Source organism: Halyomorpha halys, unplaced genomic scaffold (genome assembly GCF_000696795.3).
Source record: "Halyomorpha halys isolate HHAL.00 unplaced genomic scaffold, Hhal_1.1 Scaffold94.1, whole genome shotgun sequence".
Classification (NCBI taxonomy): Eukaryota; Metazoa; Arthropoda; class Insecta; order Hemiptera; family Pentatomidae; genus Halyomorpha; species Halyomorpha halys.
This window is the reverse complement of record NW_027114465.1, coordinates 1,079,249-1,101,357: the sequence shown is the minus strand read 5'-3', so window position 1 is coordinate 1,101,357 and position 22,109 is coordinate 1,079,249. Positions and strand designations below refer to the sequence as shown.

The window sequence follows — 22,109 nt, the reverse complement described above, 5'->3', positions numbered from 1 at the left end:
TATATTAAAACGCTTTAATAATTGCTTTTATTACATAAATAAAAAATATAGTTGGCTTTTTAAGAAAAAAATATATATGGTAAGGGATGGAAAAGATGAGGAGTACTTTTCTCATGTAAAAAAACAAAATTTTTCATCAATCCAGAGACATCTTTTTAAAACCATCGTTTTGTTGGAAAACTGCATTAGAGCTTTTCCAAATATTCGATTCGTTTTTTAAATCGTGAGTATTATAGATATTGTATTTTTTTTCAGGCCTAGGAAATTTTACTGCTTAAGTTTAGAAATCTTGCATACTTTTTTTTTTAATCTTTATTTTTAAGTTTTGTTTTACACTTTAGTTAATAATAATGTATTTTAAAATTATATATGATTCTAATGAATCATATATAATTTAAAAACATACAATCCATATTTCTTTCGATCAATTGTTTTTATATAAGTACTATAAAGCTTTGAATAAAGTCTAAACTTTGATACAAAAAAATTATAATTAAGAAAGATAATGCGATTTTCTGACCGAAGAAACTGAATCCATTTTAAAAGTTATCCTTAAAATGAATAGCGTAATGAAAGATTAAAAACTGAAACTCATGAAAATGGCTTTCTTAAGAGTTAAAAAACTTTATGAAAAATAAAAAAAATATTTAGTCCAAACAATGAAATTAAATTTATAAAATCTCTGCTTTCCTTATAAAAAGAATTCCTAACAGCTTTTAAGTACAAAATTCAATGTACCCAAGAAAGTTCAGCCTTTTGACAGCTTTTATTCGAAAGTGGTTTGTAAAAGATTTTAGTTGAACATCAGATTATCTCTAATTTGACACATAATTTAATTTTTCTCTTTATAATTTCCCTTCTTATCTTTGAATAATTTTTAATCTAGAAGAAAATTCAACGGTTTATTTATTTATTACTTATTTTTAATAGCATAACATTGTATTACATACCTCTAGATTATTTCACTTAATATGAAATGGGAATGAACTTTTTTTAATATTTAACTGTTTTTTTTATTATTCATCTTTTTTTTTTATTATTTATCTTTTTCTTCCACAAAATTTTGCAATTATATTTATTGTAGTACTGTTAGTACAGAGTAAATACAATTTCCTGCCTAATCTAAACTTTAGCGATCAGCTTTACATCATTTTGTGAATTGAACGAGAAAGAGAAGTTTGTTCAAAGCTACAATCTGTGTCATCTCCATCGCCAGTATGAGAAATTCTGAAAACACAATAAGTGGCAACATCCATCTAAGTTAAATATGGAGAATATAACTGTCCATTTAACTTGGGATAGCTTCGGGGAGAGGCATGTTATTTCAACAGTGGTTTCTTAGGTCCTCAAACATTTGTAAACCTCTCATTACAGCCACACCGGATATTAGATAGTTGAAAATTGTTATGTTTCCCGTCTCGTATTGTGGCTTTTGAATATGAATGTGAGTATAAAGAGCTTTCTTCATACATACTAAAGCTCACGATCTGCTGAGCAATCTTAGTTACGCAGCGTAAACAAATTTTTTTTAAACATCTTTATTGAAATTTACAACTGTATATTACGTAATACATTCAGTAGATTTGATCTTAGTTAAAATGGAATTTTACAGGCGTGTAGAGCAATGGGTTTGGTGGCACTCTAATGACATTTTACATTAGCTGGTCTCGTGGCCATCTTCTTTTCAGGCGCTTCGGAGGATTATCTGGAATGGAAGAGGATGCAAGGTTAGAAACTAGGGGGTTTGAGTGGTTAGGGAGTTTGTAATGGAAGGAGTGATATCTGGTTCGTGCTAGTTCGGTTACATAGGGAACATTAAGGTCTTTATGTATGATTTTTTTGTGACAAAGTAAGGAGCATTGAGGATTTTACGAAGGATTTTGTATTGTAAGGATTGGATGCGAGAGGAATTCGAAGGTTTAGTGGAGTCCAGATTATGTCCAGATTGGCCTTATTACAGGCATGTAGATCAGTCTTTTGTAATGTGTTGGAAGTTTAGACCGTTTGTCTAGTAAGTGCTGTTATAGTCGGAATCTGGGTGCAGATTCCTGTCTTTTCAGTCTTGTGTGAGGATTCTAGGTTAATCGTTTGTCCAAATGTAGTCCAAGGTAGCGGATCTTTTCGACAGGGGTAAGAGCAACATTATTAAAGGATACTGTAGGGCAGTCAGTAGGTTTACGACGAAGGGTAAAGGTGATTTGATGGGATTTGTTGGTATTTATCTTAATCCTCCAATTACGACACCATTCTTCGAGGGCCGTGATATGGGATTGGAGAGTTTGGGATACAATTAATGGGTTATTATTAACTGCGGGCACACATGTGTCAGCGGTATACGTGGTGAGGATAGTGCTAAGATTGGTTGAAATGTCAGCTGTATAGACGGTGTAGAGGATGGGACCAAGGATACTACCTTGAGGGAAAAAAATTAAATAGTTAAAATTATGCAATATAAAAAATGTGATATGAAATATAAACAAACATGGAAGATGCTATTGAAATAAATTGACTAGCATTAAGGATGTAAAATTGAAAAATCCGTTGGAATAAGGAAGATTCCAAAATCATAACCCGACCTGCTGATTTCAGAGATCGTGGGACTGTTAACTTAAATATGAAAAAAAAATTAATAATATTTTTTGTTGAATTATATGACAGCTGAGTGGGGTTGGATGGGTTAAAAAATTAATGAGTAATTTGGAGTAAATTAATTTACTGCAGTGTTCATTGTTCCTAATTGCCAAATGAGAAATTTTCTATCAAAAGGGAATGTATCTACTTAATGTATTACCGTATCTCCTATTTAAACGTAATATGGGAGCATCTCATTTTAGATCAGTTTAATTTTGATTAAAAATGTTAATTAGTAAAATCTCTTTAACAGGGAAAAAATTTAAATTTTGAAATATAATAAATAAGTTTTAGCTGTAGAATTTGTATTTATCCAAAAAACAAATCTTTAATTTAGAGAAATGGATATGTTAAACTTTGATAGAAAACTCTTCAAATGTTAGTCTGCTTAATTCATTTGATAATAAATAAATATAATATAATTTAAAATATAATATACAATATAACAAATAAAATGTAAAAATATACTCTTATTTCCAATGTATTGCTCTTTTTGTTCATAATTTTCTTATTTGAGGTAATATGAGTCGGATATTAAAAATTAAGTATCTCTCCTTTATTTTAAAAAAGAAAGAAAGTAGTAAGCAACAAAACTTCGTCACTAGTGATTTTTCTTTTAGTTATTTCCCTTTCATTTTAACTTTTTTTTTTATTTCAAGCTATTTGAGTCATGTGCAAATGAAGAATTTTCTTTCTCATTACTTTTTTCCCATTTATTGTTCAGAGATTTTTTTAAAATCTATTTTGATTGCTAATTGTTGCACAAGTATCTCCATGGTAGAGATAATTAACTAAAATTAAGAAATAATTATACATTTTTTTCAAATAGGTTTGCCTTCAGGATGAGTAATCTGAAAGTCCACTAGCACATACAATTAACATGGTATATTGGTTTTATTTTGTCAAAATAACATTTTTTATGTTTACTTTTCCAGTAGTTATATAGCCCTATTTATCCGTATTAAAATACTTTCTCATAAATTAATAATTTTATGCTGTAGACTACTTGGATATTTTATTTTCGCTTTCTCACTCTTACCCCTGACTTAAATCCTCCTCTCCACTGGTGTTATGCTATTTCCCAGGATCTTTTCTAGATTTTTAACAATATTATTAATTTATTTTTTTCATTTTTTAAGACTACTGTAAACTAGAGACTATAGTGACTGCAATTTGTTTATTATGTAAGCATAATTTTATGTTAATGTTTTTTGTGTCAGTTTTATAATTAATTGTATTTTGATTTATAATGTTGTATAGATAGCTTCTTTTAGCTTTCTGTTTTTGGTTATTTTTAATATGGAAGCGTTGTTACTTTTGTATTTTTTCAGTTATTATTATGTTGAAACAATCCAGTTTTGGAGTTTTTTTTTATGTTTATTCTTTTTATATTTGGTTAGAATTTTGATATTTTATTTGTAAATTTATAAATAAATGTAATAAATGTAGTTTATCTATTTTTTTTTTATTTCACCCTTCATGTTGGTTAGATACGAGTTAATGTGTTTGCTATTGTACATTCCTAATATAATTTTATTGTGATTATATATATTCAATGTTTTAGTTATTTTTTCAGTCACTTCTGGTATTTAATTTATTTTTAAAAAGTGTATAGATTGTTTATCCCCTAAGTAAAACATAATTTTATTATAAAAATAATAAATTATCATTATAAATATAATACTAAATAAATATAATCATAATAACAAATTATAAAATGGAAATAATTACGCAAAAACGCATAGTAAGCATTTCTAACATACTAATAGTAATTATGTATCCTTAGTATACATTTTATTTGAAGAGATATCTGTTTTTTTTACTCAGGTTAAGTCGAGAAGATACCACCTATTGACCTAAGGCCCTTGCAAACTAACGTTCTTATGGGCCTGATGATAAGTTTTAATTGCTAGATATTTATCAGGTGATAATTAAGAGACAACAAAAAGGTAGAGGCTGGAGGTGGCGAGAAGACGGATGGCCGGAGGGCACGGGGCCACCTAACAGCCGCCGGGGGCACAATGGGGCTCCCAAATAATAAATGAAGCGACTAATGAGTGCCATGGCAGTTGCAAAACTTTTGTTTCTGTTTTCTTTTGTAACAGTTCTATTGTGTCGTCTGTAACAGTTCCATCTGTGGTAGGATTGTCGCTTAAAATGCAAATGTCCCTATAAAAAGTCTCCTTTAGTGCACTATCTTGGAGATTTATAGACTGGGTGAGACTTGTCTATCACACTTTCGAGTTCCCTGATCTAGATCCATTCAAAGACCTATGGATTGAAAAAAAAATTAAAGGAAATTCACAGCTATTATTATGGTATCGTAAAGAAAACCCTATTGATGAATCCAGCTGAGAAAATAATAGTCCTGTCTTATCTATTCTACGTGTTTAATTAACGAAAAATTTTTATTTCGACGAGTTTAATTTTTGTATCCTTCAATAAAATAAAAACTAGTACTTAATACACATATAATACATGAAATGTATTATATATACTTTACTGTGTCTTCTCCCCTTGATTGCCTTGTGGTATTATAAGGTGTTGATGTGAGTCCAGCTAAGGTGATATAGTCTAGCTATAGCCTATGGCTATGCCATGGAATTAATGTAAATTCGACGAGTTTAAAACATTATATTGTGCAGTATATAACAATTTTAGCTAAAATCTAAAGCGAAAATGAATGTTATAGTTTTAAAAATTAATGCATAATAACGCAAATTTGGACTTACGAAGTTGAGTTTTGCGACTCCACTAAACTAGCGAATTCCTTAAGGATATTTAAATTAAATTTGTATTAGTAAATGAGACATTGTTTTTTATTCTTATTACTTCAGAATCGGTTACCTCCTTTTATTACTTCCATTAAATCTAAAGTAAATTTTAATAGAATAAAAACATTTTTATTATATGTCCCAAAAATGGACACTTCCAGCTACATTATCCCTACGGTAATAGATTCTTTCTTACCAGACATTCTTAAATGTAAGCTGAGATTGACAGGACAGAGAAACCGCGATTGCGCCCATAAAAATACATTTACACCTTGAGTAACATTCACAGCTGTCGGCTCTGTCGTAAAACCAGTGGTAACATACACTTTAGTGAACCATCAGCCACAATTTTACTATCTTTTTACTGTCTCCTCATGGTATCGCAATTTGAAGAGTAATTGATTCAAGAAGAGATGAGTCTTTCATACAATGAAAAGAATGTACCAGTGCAGTTCAGAAAGGTGTATTGCTAATCCTATTTGGCGAATAAAATAGATTTTGAAAAAACTCGGTTATCTATTATGAGCCTTCTGAGGATTTGTTTGGATAATTTTGTGCAATACACATCGTAATTATCAATTCAAAGATAGCAGATAACTTGGTCCAGGTACCACAAATGTAATAATAATTATTAATTTAAAGAACTGGGTGGCATGAATTGAATAAAACGTTAATGATAAAGTTTTTTTATATAGCTGAATGAATTTAAAACAGCAAATCCAGTTCATTTGAAATATTCTAATAGGAGATTATAGAACAAATAATATAACAAAATACAACATATGTTAAATATAAGAACAAATGTTTTTTTACCCCTTTCTGTTTATTTTTTAAGAATTAAAAGGCAACACCTCAGGCCGGATTTGAACTGGCACCGTTGCAATATCGAGGCAGGAAAGTTTAACTCTCTTGGTAGGAAACGGCCCGTAGAATAGATTATTTTGGGTACTATAAGACGTCAAATTATGTGTAATATGATTGTAAAATATCAAAATCTTACTCATATTTCTTTAACAAGTATCTCTTTACCCTAAAAGAAATAAAAACAAATAAATAATAATAAAGAAACATAATAAGGGGTCCGAAGAAAGAAAAGAAAGGCAGTCGAGGATCATGAAACTGCGATGGGAGGAAAGAAAATCAAGACTCCCAAAGAAGCCTAACCATTGATATTCATGAGGTCCTTAGTGGCCAAAACGTGATAAAAAAATGTATACCATGTAGCTTACAAATTTTGAAATATATCTGAATTTATTAAATGTATTTTCTCTTAAAAGTCAGCCACTTTACTATCACCGAGTAATTTTTTTTTTAAAGGCATAAGCGTTCGTTTAAGCTCTGATATATTTTCAGATTGAACCCTAATTTTGTAAATACAGAAAAAGAAGCATCGATGAATTCAGTTCACATGTAATTTCAATTAAGTTTTCACTGGTAGTTGAAAAATGTAGAATTTTTATTTTCCTTACTTAATAGAACCACCACAACAAGTTCTATTATGTTATCGGAATTCCTTACAACGTTTAACTGACTAAAAAAAAATTAACCAATGTCAAAATTTCAGGTTTCAAAACATAGAATTTTGAGAAAAATTGTATTTTAAAAATTAACATTTTATTCTTAAAAATATATTATTTTAGGAAAATTTCTTCTGTTATAACTACATTAAATATTTAATTTTATGTGTATTGTATAATATAAATCATGCATTCCATATTTTAGAATATATTTATATAAAAAGTGTATTATGTGTTTTAGTAGTCGGTAATTAGTTAAGCTGATAACAATCATACTTTGAGGAGACAGGATTTCACAATACATAACGTGTTTTCAAAACTGGAGTTTATTCTGTAATATAACTACACTTAAGATAGACTGAAAGCTTGTTAAAAAAATACAATGTTTCTGAAAATGGAATATCTGTAGTCCAATAAAGAAAAAATAGTGAATAATTCACCAAAGCTTTGCGTTATCTAACCTTCTTTAAAATGGTTTTAACAAAGACAAAATTGTTTTTAAAGACGAATTGGTTTGCAGTAGTATGTTGGAATTTTCAACTACCTAACTTGGATAGTTTTTTATTTACCCCTTCTATTCGGTGAGCAACCAAAAAAATAAAAAAATCTTGGTTCATTATCAAATTTTCTTTTTTTTTATTATACTTTACTTATTTCGGCCTTTTCGGTTTGATTTGATTTTTAAAAATATAAGGAACTTTTTTTATGTTTACTTTACTTTTGAATCCCCAAATTGTACATTTATCAACTAACCTTTACATATTCTACTGTATATCCATAGAATAATAACTGTATCAACACTTGAAATAGCTTGGTTGAAGTTTACAAAGGGCCTTTTGGATGTAAGTTACAAAGTAACCCCACCACTTTCCATCTAGGCCATTTGTTCCTTGATGTTGCCGAATCTTTTTAATATTTATGGTTTCCGAGGAGTAGCAAAGAAGGCGAAGAAAAAACGGATGACCGCTGGTGTGTACTGAATGAGGAGCTTATGTATGTAGCCTCTTTATTTAAGTCTATCCACCGCGGAGGAAGAAGTAATGTACTGACTCACAATGGCATACCTTCAAAGAGCCAAGGAAACGCTTTACCACTATTCATCGATTGTGGGCGGTCTTGACGAGTGCCTCCTTTGCACCGCCTATAAATAACTGATTTATTTTTTCTTATATCTGTAGGTTTGTCTACAATTTAATAGAAACGATCAAAAGGAAAAAAAAATATGTAAACAAAATTCCACCCTTTGGCACGACCATCAGGTAACTAAGCAACTGTGATAACGGAAAAAAGTCACTCGTTTTCTTCAAATAAATATATTTATATATCGATTTTAAATTTAAAAAACGTAAAAATGGCGTAATAATAAACAAATACTATAGAGAGTTGTACATTATATAGTAATTTTTAGGAAGATAGTCCAGGCGGCGGTCAATAAAGGTAAAGAATAGTAGAAAAAATATTTAATGCTAACCCACGTTACACCTCACATTACAGGGCTTATCGTGATTGAAAACAGATTGGTCAACCTATTAACGTTGGTTAACATTTTTTTTTTTTTTAATAATTTATTTATTGATATTTACAATTGTAAACATTTATACACATCAAGTAAATTTGCTGTAAGTGATATTATGACATGATAAAAACATGTGAAGAATCTACCCATTGATAGAGCTCCAAAAACATTTCTAAAGGAGAAGATCTCGAGGCCATCTTCTTTTCAGACGTCTAGGAGGATTATTAGGTAGTGAAGGAGAAGTCAGGTTAGAAACGAGTTTGTTTGGGTGGTTGGAAAGTTTATTATGGAAGGATTGGTATCTGGTTCTGGCCAAATCGGCAACATATTTGGCATTGAGGTCCTGATGGATGATTTGATTTGTGACAAAGTAAGGAGAATTAAGGATTTTACGAAGGATTCTGGACTGTAAGGATTGGATTCGAGAGGAATTAGATGGTTTAGTGGAGCCCCATAGCTCAACTCCGTATGTCCAAATAGGCCTTATAATAGTCATGTAGATCAGTATTTTGTAATGGATTGGAAGTTTAAACCTTCCAAGTACCTTCTAGTAAATGTTATAATAGTCGGAATCGACGAGCAGTTTTCTGTCTTTTCAGTCTTGTATGAGGATTCCATGTCAGTCGTTTGTCCAAATTTAGTCCTAGGTAACGGATCTGTTCAACAGGAATAAGTGGGGTATTATTAAAAGATACTGTATGGCAAGACGAAGGTTTACGACGAAGGGTAAATGTGATTTGGTGGGATTTATTTTAATCCTCCAGTTTTGGCACCATTCTTCGAGGATGGTGATGTGGGATTGGAGGGATTTATTATTTATTTATATTTATTTAGACATTAAATAGTTTTTCTACAATTTTGTGCCTTTATTGACCGCCACCAAGACTATCGTCCTACAACCTACTTCATACAGTCAACTATTTTCTTCCAATATAATAAATTAATAGTAATAAGAGGGTACGATTACAAATAAATAATTTCCTAAACATAAAAATCCGGAGCAATGCGCATCACACAACTTTCACTCGTTTTAGAACAGATATTTCTAAATTATTCACTTTGACAATACACTCTCACAATATTTTTCCAATGAGCCTTAGCAGGATAAACAAATTGAACTCCAATTTTAAGTTTTCAGAAAAGTACTTTTAATAATATTTCTTCTACTTTAATTCTTATCCATTTTTCCTTTTAAAAATGTTAGATAGAAATATAAAATACAGAAATTTACTGAAATTCTAATTCAACAATAAATAAAATTCGAACAATATTCAATCCTAAATGGTTATAGAAGCAATGTTGAACACACAAAACTGATTTAATAGAGTTAGTATAATCCTGAAATATTTTAGGTTACAAGGCTACTTGACTCAACAATTAAATTTGAGGAGCCCAGACAAAAACCTATTATTGTCCAATGCACCAGGTATCAAAACTTAGGGCATACAAAGGCCTAGGTGCGTGAAATGTGCTGCCCGTCACGTAACAGAAACCTGCTAGAAACCTCGGGATACACTACATGGCATCAAAAAGCTCGGAAGAAACTCTTCCCCTGCCACCTGAAACTCAAAATTTGGAAATTTTTCCAAGCTTGTAAACATCAGCTCATGTTAATAATGATCACAAAGAAGAAAAGCCACCCTCGACGTCTCAACCTAAGCCCCTGACCTCTCATCCTCAGTCCCAACCTCCACGTCATCAAAATCCTCCCTATCATCTACCCTTACGGGTAAAATTGGCGCCACCACATCCACTCCCAGTTACATCTCGTTCTGCTGCTCCAACCAACTCCTCGTCCCAACTACCATTGAAATCCGAAACAGCTCCTCATACTCCAGCTCCACATATATCACGACTAGTCCAGCCCTCACTCAGTACATCTAGACACACAAACTATCCATCCCAAGCTCCTAATCCATATCCTCACATCCTTCCTGAAAGATCTTCAAGACACCCCTCATTAACCTTCTCACCAGAATCCTACCTGAAATCCCGCTTAATTTCCCACGATGAGCACTAAACCCCTAGCTGTCCTCTTATAGAATGCTAATGGCCTACATAATCACCGTGATGAACTTGACTTATTCCTACATGATAAACACATTGGTATAGTACTACTGACTGAAACTCATTTCACACTTTTACATACGGGACTACATCACTTATAGATCAGACCACTCAGACAACACTTCCCATGCTGGTACTTGCATCCTTACCCCATTCCCTTATTCCTTCCAATCCATCTGATGTTATTCAATCAACCTCGGTTATCATTTAAACTCGCCCTTTCTACGTTACCTTTTCAGCTTTATACTGTCCTCTTAGTAATAACCTTTCTTTTAACCACCCTTGATTCCTTATTCCGAACCCTCGAACCGCGCTTGTTGGAGGAGACTATTATGCTAAGCACCAATGATGGGGATGCCGCACATCCAACTCCCGTAGTAACCGTGTTCCGTGTTTCCACCACTAATACCTATTCCATTCTCTTTCCTAAAAATCCGAATTATTGGCCTACATCCCTCAATAAGTGCCCTGATATCCTTGACATATTTATCACCTCCCAGATTTCTTCTTCTCAAACCATTGTTGAATCCCTGGACGACCTATCATCAGATCATAGTCCAGTTCTGTTTTTTTTACATTCAAGCTTTGTACCAAAGCCCTCCGTCCCTTCATTGATAACAAGAAGAGTTGACTGGGACAAATGTAAATGTGAACTGGACTTCATTCAACATTCGACTGAAGACAAAACAGGACATTGATGAAGCTAATGAAAAACTCACATCATCAATAAGAACAAGTATAACTGAGAACACATCGGCTAATAGAGTCAATAATAATAAACAAAATAACCTGCCACGGCATATTCGTGTCTTATTAACCGAAAAACGCAGAGCAAGATCGAAGTGGCATAGGGTCAGATATCCAACTGACAAAAAGTATTACACCAAATTGACTAACAAACTAAAAGTAGAAATCAGAAAATTCAAAATTTAATTAACTTTACTTAAAATCTTAAAACTACTGACAAATCATTATGGAGGACCACCAAAAAACTATTCAATTTCAAATATTTTAACTACCCACTCCTCACCGAATCCCAAACCTGGGCCAGAACTGATGAAGAAAAATCACAAACATTTGGACAACACTTTTCCAAAACCTTTATTCCACATCCTGATTTCCTTAACCCAATTCACCTTGAATGTATTCAAACAGAACTAAATGACCCTTCTACCTAAAGCATTTCATCCTTCAGAGATATCTAGTTTCATTCAAAGATTACCGTGCCACAAAGCTCCTGGACACGACCTAATAACATCCCACATCCTTAAACTTCTTCCACGGAAAACCATCCTATTCCTTCCCAATATATAACGCCGTACTCCGTTCCACATATTTTCCTGACCCATAGAAATTATAAATAGTTGGGAAGGTTTAAAGCTACTAACATCCCCGAATCCTAAGATAAAAAGAAGTTATGAACAAAATGAAACGTTAATTAACGGTTTTGGTTTAGAGCTTTGAAAGTATAGGTTTTTTGGTTGTTATTGTACACTAATCGATTGTAACAAAACATATTAAAGATTCTATTAAGCTATATTACATTTACAAACAAATATAAAAACATATTGTGGCTTAGAGTAAAGTAGGACTATAAAATTTGTTTTTGGAAAAAGGATTTTTAAATTTTTTAGGAGAATTTAAAAACAAATCTTTTACTAAACTTTGATATTTCAGTAGATCTGACAAACATTACGAATTTCATTTTCTCTCCATATTGCATATATATTGTCTTGATTAATGTTACGAAATCATAATAAAAGAGTATACGCAAATGTTAAATTTTAACTAAATACAATCATTTATAACAAACTATCAATTGTGTTCATTAAATCCAAATACATTCTCAAATATAGAAATAGCGAAGCATTGCCATGTGAGCTAGAAAAAACATAAACAATAAAGCACAAGTATATACCAAAAAAATGAAATTTAATTAACTATGAGCAATAGAAAACTTTTCAGTTGTTCAAAGGTTCAACGACCAGGAAAGACCCATTAAAATATCCTATTACGTAAAAAATAAATAATACTGATAATGAATAACAAGCTGTTATAAAATAGCATAGTTAATTATTAATGTTCAATAACTTTCGTAAAAAAAAAAAGTCGAAGATTCCTGTTTCAATTTTCCTATTAATTGGAATATAAAATATTACTCGAGTGAATATGTATGGATAGTGTTACATGGATTAAAACAATTTCTCATATCTATTATCTCTTCAAGACTAGCGATTTAAGGAGAACAATCATAATGAAATGGGATTCCAAAATTTCATGATATGAGAACATTATGCAATTGAAACATTAAGCGCTTAAAATTAATAGAAATTCTCTACAAAATACTGTGATACGTGGAATTCTTATACTTAGCTTTTTCTATACAAATGTTTCTTGACTAAACCAAAATATTTTGACTTTTAGTTAATAGAGATGTAGAGCTTTGAAATTAATGAAAAGATGTTTTTTTTTCCAGTTTTAAATAATATATGGGAAAGTAAACAAGATTGGATGCTCTTTTAGTAAGTCCACTTTAATATTTTTGTTATTTGTTTATTTGTCGTGAGTTTCAAAAGATTTTACGCATTCACTACCAAGAAATTAGAGTAATTCTGGAAATAGGGTCGGATTTATAACTTGCTTTTGTCTCCTTACATTATCATAAAATCCTGATTCTATCATGAATTCTCACGAAAATAATTTGCTGATTATCAATCCGTTAATATGTAATCATTTGAATAGGAATGTGACCAATTGTTTAACAGAGGAATTATCAAAACCCTAAACTAGTGCTTGTAGGATTATAGACGTCTGAATATAATCCTAGAGTGCACCATTTTGAGTAAGGACATATTTACATACATCCTCCTGGATTAGTTTCCATTTGCTTGGCTGCTGTGACATGACACATTACGAAGTACCTCCAATACATAACATCTTAACATTAAATTCTCAGCTACATTAGATTTAATATTTTTTAAAAATGTTTTTATTTAATACGAGATCGGCCTGGTGGACCTTACATGGTTAATATATCAGTTACACTGTTTGTTTTGTTTAATAATTGATTATGGGGGTAAATAAAATTTGGAAAAAAGTTAATTTGAGAAAAAATAAATAAAATAGTAGTAATGTCCTGAATAGAATTTATTAAAAGATATCTAGCAGTAGCTTAGGCTTCAGTGTTCGAGATGAAGTTGGATTTCTCAAGTTATAACTTACTGCTCCTTTAACTGTCGGTAACTGGGAGTGGAATTTTATGAGCCGTTTTTTGATGGAGTATTTTATTGATTCCATTTGTAGTTCCTGATGCAATTGGATATTTCATACTAACCAAGTGCACTGCGATTTTAAGGACCTTATTTTGAAGTTAGGTAATTTTTTCTTTTTCGTAATCCAGACCTCAGCAGTGGTCCGAGTATTGTTTTAAAAGTAAGAATAGTTGGTTTTAATTTGGATTTTCTATTTACGATATTGTTGCTAACCTTGAGTTAATTTAATATTGATGTGGAGATTACTTGTTGTATTTAATTATTTACTGAGTCTCAGCAATCGCAAGCATCATTTCTTTCCCCTTTAAATATTTCACAGGAGTAAAGAGTTTGTTCCTTGCCAGGTAATTGTCTGATCAGATGTAGGAAGTAATGACATGGCATGATAAAGGATAGTAGACCTCAGCCACTCTTGATCCAGTTAGTTTGCTTAAGTTAAAACTATTGTGCGCGCATCACACAACTTTTACTTATGAACTTCCAATTAAATTGATCGTTTTTCATTTCAACAACTACTTCTTTATTATTAAGGATGAAAATCCCCTTACCATATATTTCATATTGTTTTTTTTTTGTTTTTTTAAATATTTATTTATTGCTATTCACAACTGTACATTATAATACATTTAGCAAATCTGATCTAAGTTAAATTGGAGTGTTACAGGCGTGTAGAGAAACTACCCATTGGTAGCACTCTAATGACATTTTACATTACCTGGTCTCGTGGCCATCTTCTTTTCAGGCGCCTCGGAGGATTGTCAGGAATGGAAGAGGATGCAAGATTAGAAAATAGGGGGTATGAGTGGTTAGAGAATTTATAATGGAAGGAGTTATATCTGGTTCAGGCTAGATCGGTTACATAGGGAACATTAAGGTCCTTATGTAGGATTTTATCTGTGACAAAGTAAGGAGCATTGAGGATTTTACGAAGGATTATGGATTGTAAGGATTGAATACGAGAGGAATTCAAAGGTTTAGTGGAGCCCCAAAGCTGAACTCCATGTGTCCAGATTGGCCTTATTTCAGTCATGTAGATCAGTATTTTGTAATGTGTTGGAAGTTTAGACCGTTGTCTAGTAAGTGCTGTAATAGTCTAAATCGATTTGCAGTTTCCTGTCTTTTCAGTCTGGTGTGAGGATTCCAGGTTAATCATTTGTCCAAATGTAGTCCAAGTTAGCGGATCTGTTCGACAGGGGTAAGAGTAACATCATTAAATGAAACTGTAGGGCAGTCAGTAGGTTTACGACGAAGGGTAAAGATTTCATATTGTTAAATGAAAGTAAAATCTGAATATTGTAATAATAACCATGGAAAGATAATAATTATATAATTCTTTCATATTTTCATATTCATCAATAGTTTATTACTATTAACAATAAGAGATGTTTAATTTTTTAAAAAACAATATGAAAGGAACTTATAAATTATGATCGTAAATTTTTATTTTTCTACAGGTATGAATATTCGTTAAGGGTTTTCTGAGGGGTTAAAAAAAATATCAACTATGTTCCTGCCTAGAATGCATCAGTTTAATAACAGAGCCGTGTACTAAAGAATGAGATCAAAAGAGATCGGGCTCCTTCGACTGTTTCCGATGTCCTAGTCTGTTTTAGGCGGTTGCGAGAAAATCGTTTTCTCCTTTAGTTATGAATCAAATTATTTCATAATTGATATTTATCTATTTTATATTTTTACTACCACTGAGAAATGGTTGATCTTTTCATATAAACAAAGTTAAAGGTACTTTGAAAAATATTATTTTGAAAATGTGGCTTTTAAGACCAGTAACACTAATGAGGCTAAACCCAGCTAATATTAAAGATCACTTGGTCGTACCAAGATATAGTTAATGTAATCAAAATTATTAGAGCTATTTTTTAAGGAAAAAAATGTAAAAAATAAATTCTATAAAGTGGAACTTCCGGTAAGTCAATTTAGTCGAACGAATGCTGCTTTAACGTTCAAGGCATATACCCATCTTTAATATATAATTTCAGTTTCAAAGGACTTTTCGTTTTTGAGCTATGCTGTAAAAACACACACACAAAACAGTCAGGGCCAAACTGAAAAGTTCAAACTTGTCACCCCTGAACTCTCCCGAACTGTTAGTATAAATAATTATAAGGAAATGAAACTTTTGTTCCTGAGGATGGCATGAAGGCCGGAACGCAGAAGATTTTGTTTACAAAATAAAATTGGTGAAATATGTTTGCCCTTAAATTAAACAAATTTACATTTACCTAAAATAAATTTGATATCATAAAACACTACTTTTATATATTTTAAATTCATAAAAATTATTTTCCATAAAACTTTTCATTCGGTTGATGTTATCACATATTACTGGATTTTTGAAAGCCTACATGCATATAAATAAACATACATTAAATTCCAAGTAATAATTTATCTATTAATCGGTGTTGAGAAAAACGTAACTGTAATCAAATTTGATAGTATTTGGAAATTGTAATTACTTTAGCTCAATTAGTAATAGTAAGTGGGGACCACTAACCACGGATTACTTTATTACATTACTGGTGGCTAATCTAGAAGCTGTATTTATCGAATAAAATTACCTGTATTCTAATTTATGTTCTGTGATTTCAAATTATAGTGGTTGTAATTGAAACTACTTTTTTGCACAAGACAGCTATCAACTGATATGATTCCTGTAGTGACCTCTTGTCATTTTACTGTTATGACGCCACGATGATTGATGCATCAGCTGCCAGGATGAACTCCCCCTCGGACCAGGTCTGATTTAGGGCAATGAGCGATAATGAGTGATGAGAGAGCGGGCAATGAGAACCAGTAATTAGGCGTGATTTATAGACATTGATCTCGGTTCTAATTCCAGGTTTAAAGGTTAGAAGCGATGTAACACCATTATGCTGTTATCCTTTTAAGGATTATCTATTCGCTTTTGAATTAAAAATATTAATATTATTTTTAAAAAATTAATTTTAAATGGACTGTGTTTTGAAAATAATAATAATTAAACCGAAAACTTCATATTAAATATTATTATTTTGTTTTTATAAATTATTTAAAAAATGTATACTTTACTAGGAATAAAACTGTTATGTTTTCAAAAATCGTCTATTTACTTGTCTAAATTCCGACCATGAAACTTAGATTAAAATATTAGACTCACCTTAATCCTTTTGGCTTGCGAATGAGTTTTTGGACCCAGATAGTAACTCCTATTATTCTCTTAAGAAAATGTCCTTGACCCTCGAACCTTATTTTGCAGGTAAAATGGTAATGTTTATTTAGATATTGGATTAACAAAATTATATATTTTCCCCAGAATTTTGAATGTATTGTTATTAACATATGATATTAACCCACTCGTTTGTCACCTCTGAGGGGCAATTTAATCACTCCCCTCTGAGAGGACATGGAAGCTTATTAGCGATTATAGAGAACATATTTCACAGCATTTTTTTTTTGAAACGCATGTTTTTCTATAATTATCTATTAAAATGACACAAAAAATAGATCAAAATAACAAGATAACTGTATTCACGTCGGACCATATACTTCACTAATCCGTTGAGCAATAAATGTAGAATTAGTGGAATAAAGGTATATACGAGTAAGGTTCAATGATATAGGGAAATTTGATTGGATAATGAAGAAATCCAGAAACTGAGAAAAAAAATTTACAAGAACTCATATCGTATTGAAGCTTACACTCTGATCCAAGATCTCTGCAGTGATAAGACATGTGATTTCGTGATTTACCATTAGTAATTTCCAAACCATTTCTTTATCCTTTCTTTCATTTTTTTAAAAATATATATTCTTCAATGTCTACTTATACAAATAAACTAAATTACATTACAATTCCTTACGTTGTTCTAAAGTTATACCATATTATATTACGAATCTATGGTGTATATTTTCGCGAAGAAATGGCGTCGAGTTGCTGGTAGATGCACACCGAAGTGGTGCCGAGTGCAACGGGGTAATAAGAACTTCTCTTGTTTATTAAAATACCATACAATATCTAAACATAAAGTTTTCAATTGGAGTTTTATCAACAGGGTACAGTATGGAATAGTAATTTAAAAACAACCTAAACCTAATTTTCTTTTATTCTACCACTATAATCTTTTCAGGTGTATAATTTATAATTTTAAAGTTCTATAATTTATACACTTAAGGTTACAAATCCGTTCGGAATTTTTCCAGTTCTAGGGATTAGCGCCACATCTGGGGAAATAAAACTGTCTAAGATCCCGACTGAGTGGCAATTAAAGGATAATTCGTCTGGGGTCTACTATGTAATAAGCTCTGTCAGCAGTAGGGAAATATCTTATGTATAGTTCAACATGGTATTTTAATTTTAGAAAAATCAATAAATAAATAAATTAATAATTAGTTAAACTGTTTTGAGTTCAATCATTATCCCCAAAATCCCTCCCCAATGTGAATTTCAGTGGACTTAATAAATAAGTGGAAGTTAAATCTGGACAAATGACTTGGAATCCTCATATAGCAATGAAAATAAGGATACGTTAGGCCTACTCATACGGTTGTATGACAGGGATTGGCTTTTAAAATTGATAGTAACACAATATACAGTCCTTTCAGCACTAGCAGGAGTATATAAACTGACTAAGATAACTAACTACTAATTTATAAAAAAAAGTTATTAATAATTTGTCTTTCACTGTTTGCAGAGTCTGCATGCTGCACGAACTTGGCGTCTTCTGGATTTAACGGTGAGTTTTTTTTATTAAGTAAATTATTTATTCAAATTTCGCTTTCTCCTAGAATCGCTATTTTACCCTTGTTCTTCATTAAAGGATTAAATAGGAAGGTGATGTCGATGGTGACACAAAACAACAATTTTTATGAACTATCCCTATTCCAATTATTAATATTTAATCCTGGGATACTCTATGTATTATGGGAATCTATAGAGAAAAATACTTTATTCATCCTTGCTGCCCAAATACAGCGAGTTGCTACATTACACAGCATACTAATCAATCCGTGATCGGACATATATGAATTAAATATAATTACATGATATAATAAAATATAAAGAAAACAGTTTTTCCCCACAGTTTTCTTTTACAATCAATTCCAGTCTATACACTAAATACAAATATTTCAATTCATTCCTTTTTTCTTTCCATTTCTTGTTCCTGTCATTTCACCATTTCACAATTTTTATTTCATTTGATCGACAAATTCACTCTCCCGAATTCACCCTCTCAGATCCTCTTCAGTGACACGTTAAACAAATTCACTATTATACGGCAATGTGAGATCAAACCATAAATAATAGTCACAGCAGTAGATCAGTGAATGGATAAACAAGTTTAAAAAAATAAATAAATAAAAATAATAATACTAATAAAATAAAATAATTTAATGAATAAATAAGTTAAAACACATAAATTGACAGGTCCACCTAAATAAATAAACAAACATGTATAAAATACATTATTTCATTCTTGACTTTTAATGATATAAATTTTTGATTCTCTTGAGGAACAGTTAATAACAAAACAACCATATTGTGGCAACGTACCGAGATTTAATGATTTTCCTAATCACACTAATAGTTTTGCGACTGAGTTTGCTACATAACTAATAGATAATTACCATTAGATTATCCCCACAAGTTTTCCAGTATTACTAAAACTACACTCCCTATACACTATACACGTATTAGTGCAAAACGTGTGGGAATTAGTCCTAGTGGTTATAACAGTTATGAGCTACGTTACAGAACAATTGTCATGTCTATAAGTTACTACAATCCAGTTCTTTTCTTACGTTTGGCCCAGTTTGAGGTTTTACGCGCCGAAACAGTGATCCAATAACGTTCTTAATAAAAATAAAAATACGACAATTAAAAATATCTATTGAATCACGAGTAACTCTGTTTTTTTTTTTTAGCGGACCTTGAATATCACGTAAAGGAACCATTAGCAAGTTCTAACGATCGATTATGATGTGAGGCTGGGCAGTAGAATAGTGACATTGATTACATCGTTGAGACACTTTTTTTATTCTAAGTAGTTCTTTTATCGATACTAAAAGTCGTCATTAAAAAACTACTTGTTTTAATAATTTTTGACTCTAAAATATTTTCCAATTACTAAATTTAAATTATATCGTTTAGAAAGGCAAATATTAAAACCTTTTATTAAGTCAGAAATAAATGTACTACAATAAATGTGAGTACATGCATTAAAAATTAAAATTTGAAGTTAATTAAATTTTTATTTAATAAATATTAATTAAAATTATAAAACCATACAGTAATATACAAGTTATCACTAAACCTAAGTAAAACTCACTATAATGCACTATAATATAAATTCGAATATTAGCCTAGACAAAATAGATACAAATAAAATAAATAGGCGAGTGGTTTATAAAATTAAATTTTATAAATTTCTAATATCATTTATTACCTGATATCAAAGATAGAATATATCAGCATCGCTATGATTGAAAATATAAAAATAATAAAAAAAAAACTGGATTAGTCACAACACCATGCAGAAAGATGCATCATTTCGATTTTCAGGATCTTAAAATAGTATGTAAAGAAATTAATAGTTTTAGACGAAAACTTTTGAAAGCCATTGCAATAGCGTCAAATCAAATTTTAATGCAACATTTGCCGAACTCCTAAGTAGAATAAACAATAAAGGAACTCTACCTCCATTTTGCGATACAGGAATAATTGAACAATTAATCCAACAGAGTGCACTCTTAACCATTTAAAGTCTTAGCCTGAACGAAATGTAAAAGAAAAAAGAAAAACTGACAGATATTTTGCTGGCCTTTAAAATACAAGGTAATTTAGTATACACTTCCAAGTATGTTTTTAAAAAAAATATTATAATTCCCTAATTATAAAAAAATATTTTAGCTTGCATAATATTAAAAACATATTTGTGACTATATTGTTTTTCAGACATAAAAGCTCCGAAAAATGACCAACTAAATAAAAGATGAAAATAAACTAAGAAAACTCAAAAGAAGAATTTTTATAATAATTTACAAGTACTCCCATGTGTTGTATGCCTGAAACTATATTTGAGTAGTGTGACTGATTGAGGAGGATTGAAACCGACCAGACTTTATATTAATAAATCGTGGGTATAGCGAGGTCTAAATGATTTTCCTTTTTTTTCGTATCCCCCTGACCATTGATGGATATTAATAGTTACAAATAAATCACACTAGTGGGAACTAACGATGAAAATAAATTTGCTTATTATTGATAAAATTTTATGTTTTGGTATAACCAAGTATTTTTTTCGTGCCAATAATGTGAAATAACCACGCCTTGGGCTCACCAGATGGTTACCGTTTCTTCATATGCATGCAGCATTGCGTTCAATTTCAATCAAGCATAATATATAAATAAACACACATAAAAATGAAGAAAATATTAAAAGTTAATTTCTAGATATCTTCTACTTCCTAGCATAAGGAATATATGAAAGAGACCTTCAAATACCTGATCCATTCTACATATATATATTCAGTATAGATATGAGGAAATAGAAAGCAATAATATTTTACCAGTCAGAGAGGAAGAGTTTTGGGACCCGACCTAACTATCAAGTAGCAATAATCAAGTTAAGTAGAATTCTATATTCAGCTCCGAGTTCTTCTTACCCTAGCTAACTTAGCAGATGTGTCTGCCCCCCTCCGGAACTTCCTGAGAGGGGAGGTCGTCCTGTTCACTTACATGTACTGCCAATGACTACATAAATGCGATATATATCTGTTCATTTTCTTACCCATAAAAAATAATATTAATCGTGAGATGGACAATTGTATAATTTAATTTGTATTTAATATAAATTTTTAATAATCATTAAAATCATAAATTCAATGACAATACAAAAAAAAAATTATTTTGTAATGATGTGGGATTTTATTGACTTATGATTAGAACACGGCGAAGATAGTTGCACGTACGCTTTAATAATAAATTAGAAATTAAGGGCATATACTGCTCAAGTATGTGGAGCAGTGTTGAGCAGCGGTCCCAATGTTGGTGCCACAGTACCGTGTTGTACTCCCAGCGTATGCCCTATGTGCCGCTTTCTCAAAATATTACCTAAAAAGAAAGAAAGAATATTAAAATTAAAATATCAATTAAACAATGCATTCTAGCATTTAGTACTTTGTAATGATTTTTCTTCTTTTCTTACATGTTTAGCAGCGCTAAGGTTAATTATGATAACATTTTTATCATTTTTTTTAATATCAATTACGAATTTCTTTTTTATGCCAAAAAATATAACTCGGCAAGAAAAGTTTAGGGACCGCTACAGTGCAGCTT

The 22,109-nt window shown here is 31.0% G+C and overlaps 1 protein-coding gene across 1 annotated transcript in view; it reads left to right on the top strand.

The window, feature by feature from the left end:
- The window catches only part of LOC106677307 (uncharacterized), a gene marked incomplete at its 3' end in the record, with an annotated part of 263,446 nt that overhangs the window by 57,831 nt on the left and 183,506 nt on the right, over positions 1-22,109 (top strand). Inside the window, 1 exon segment of the mRNA XM_067051668.1 lies at positions 18,466-18,507.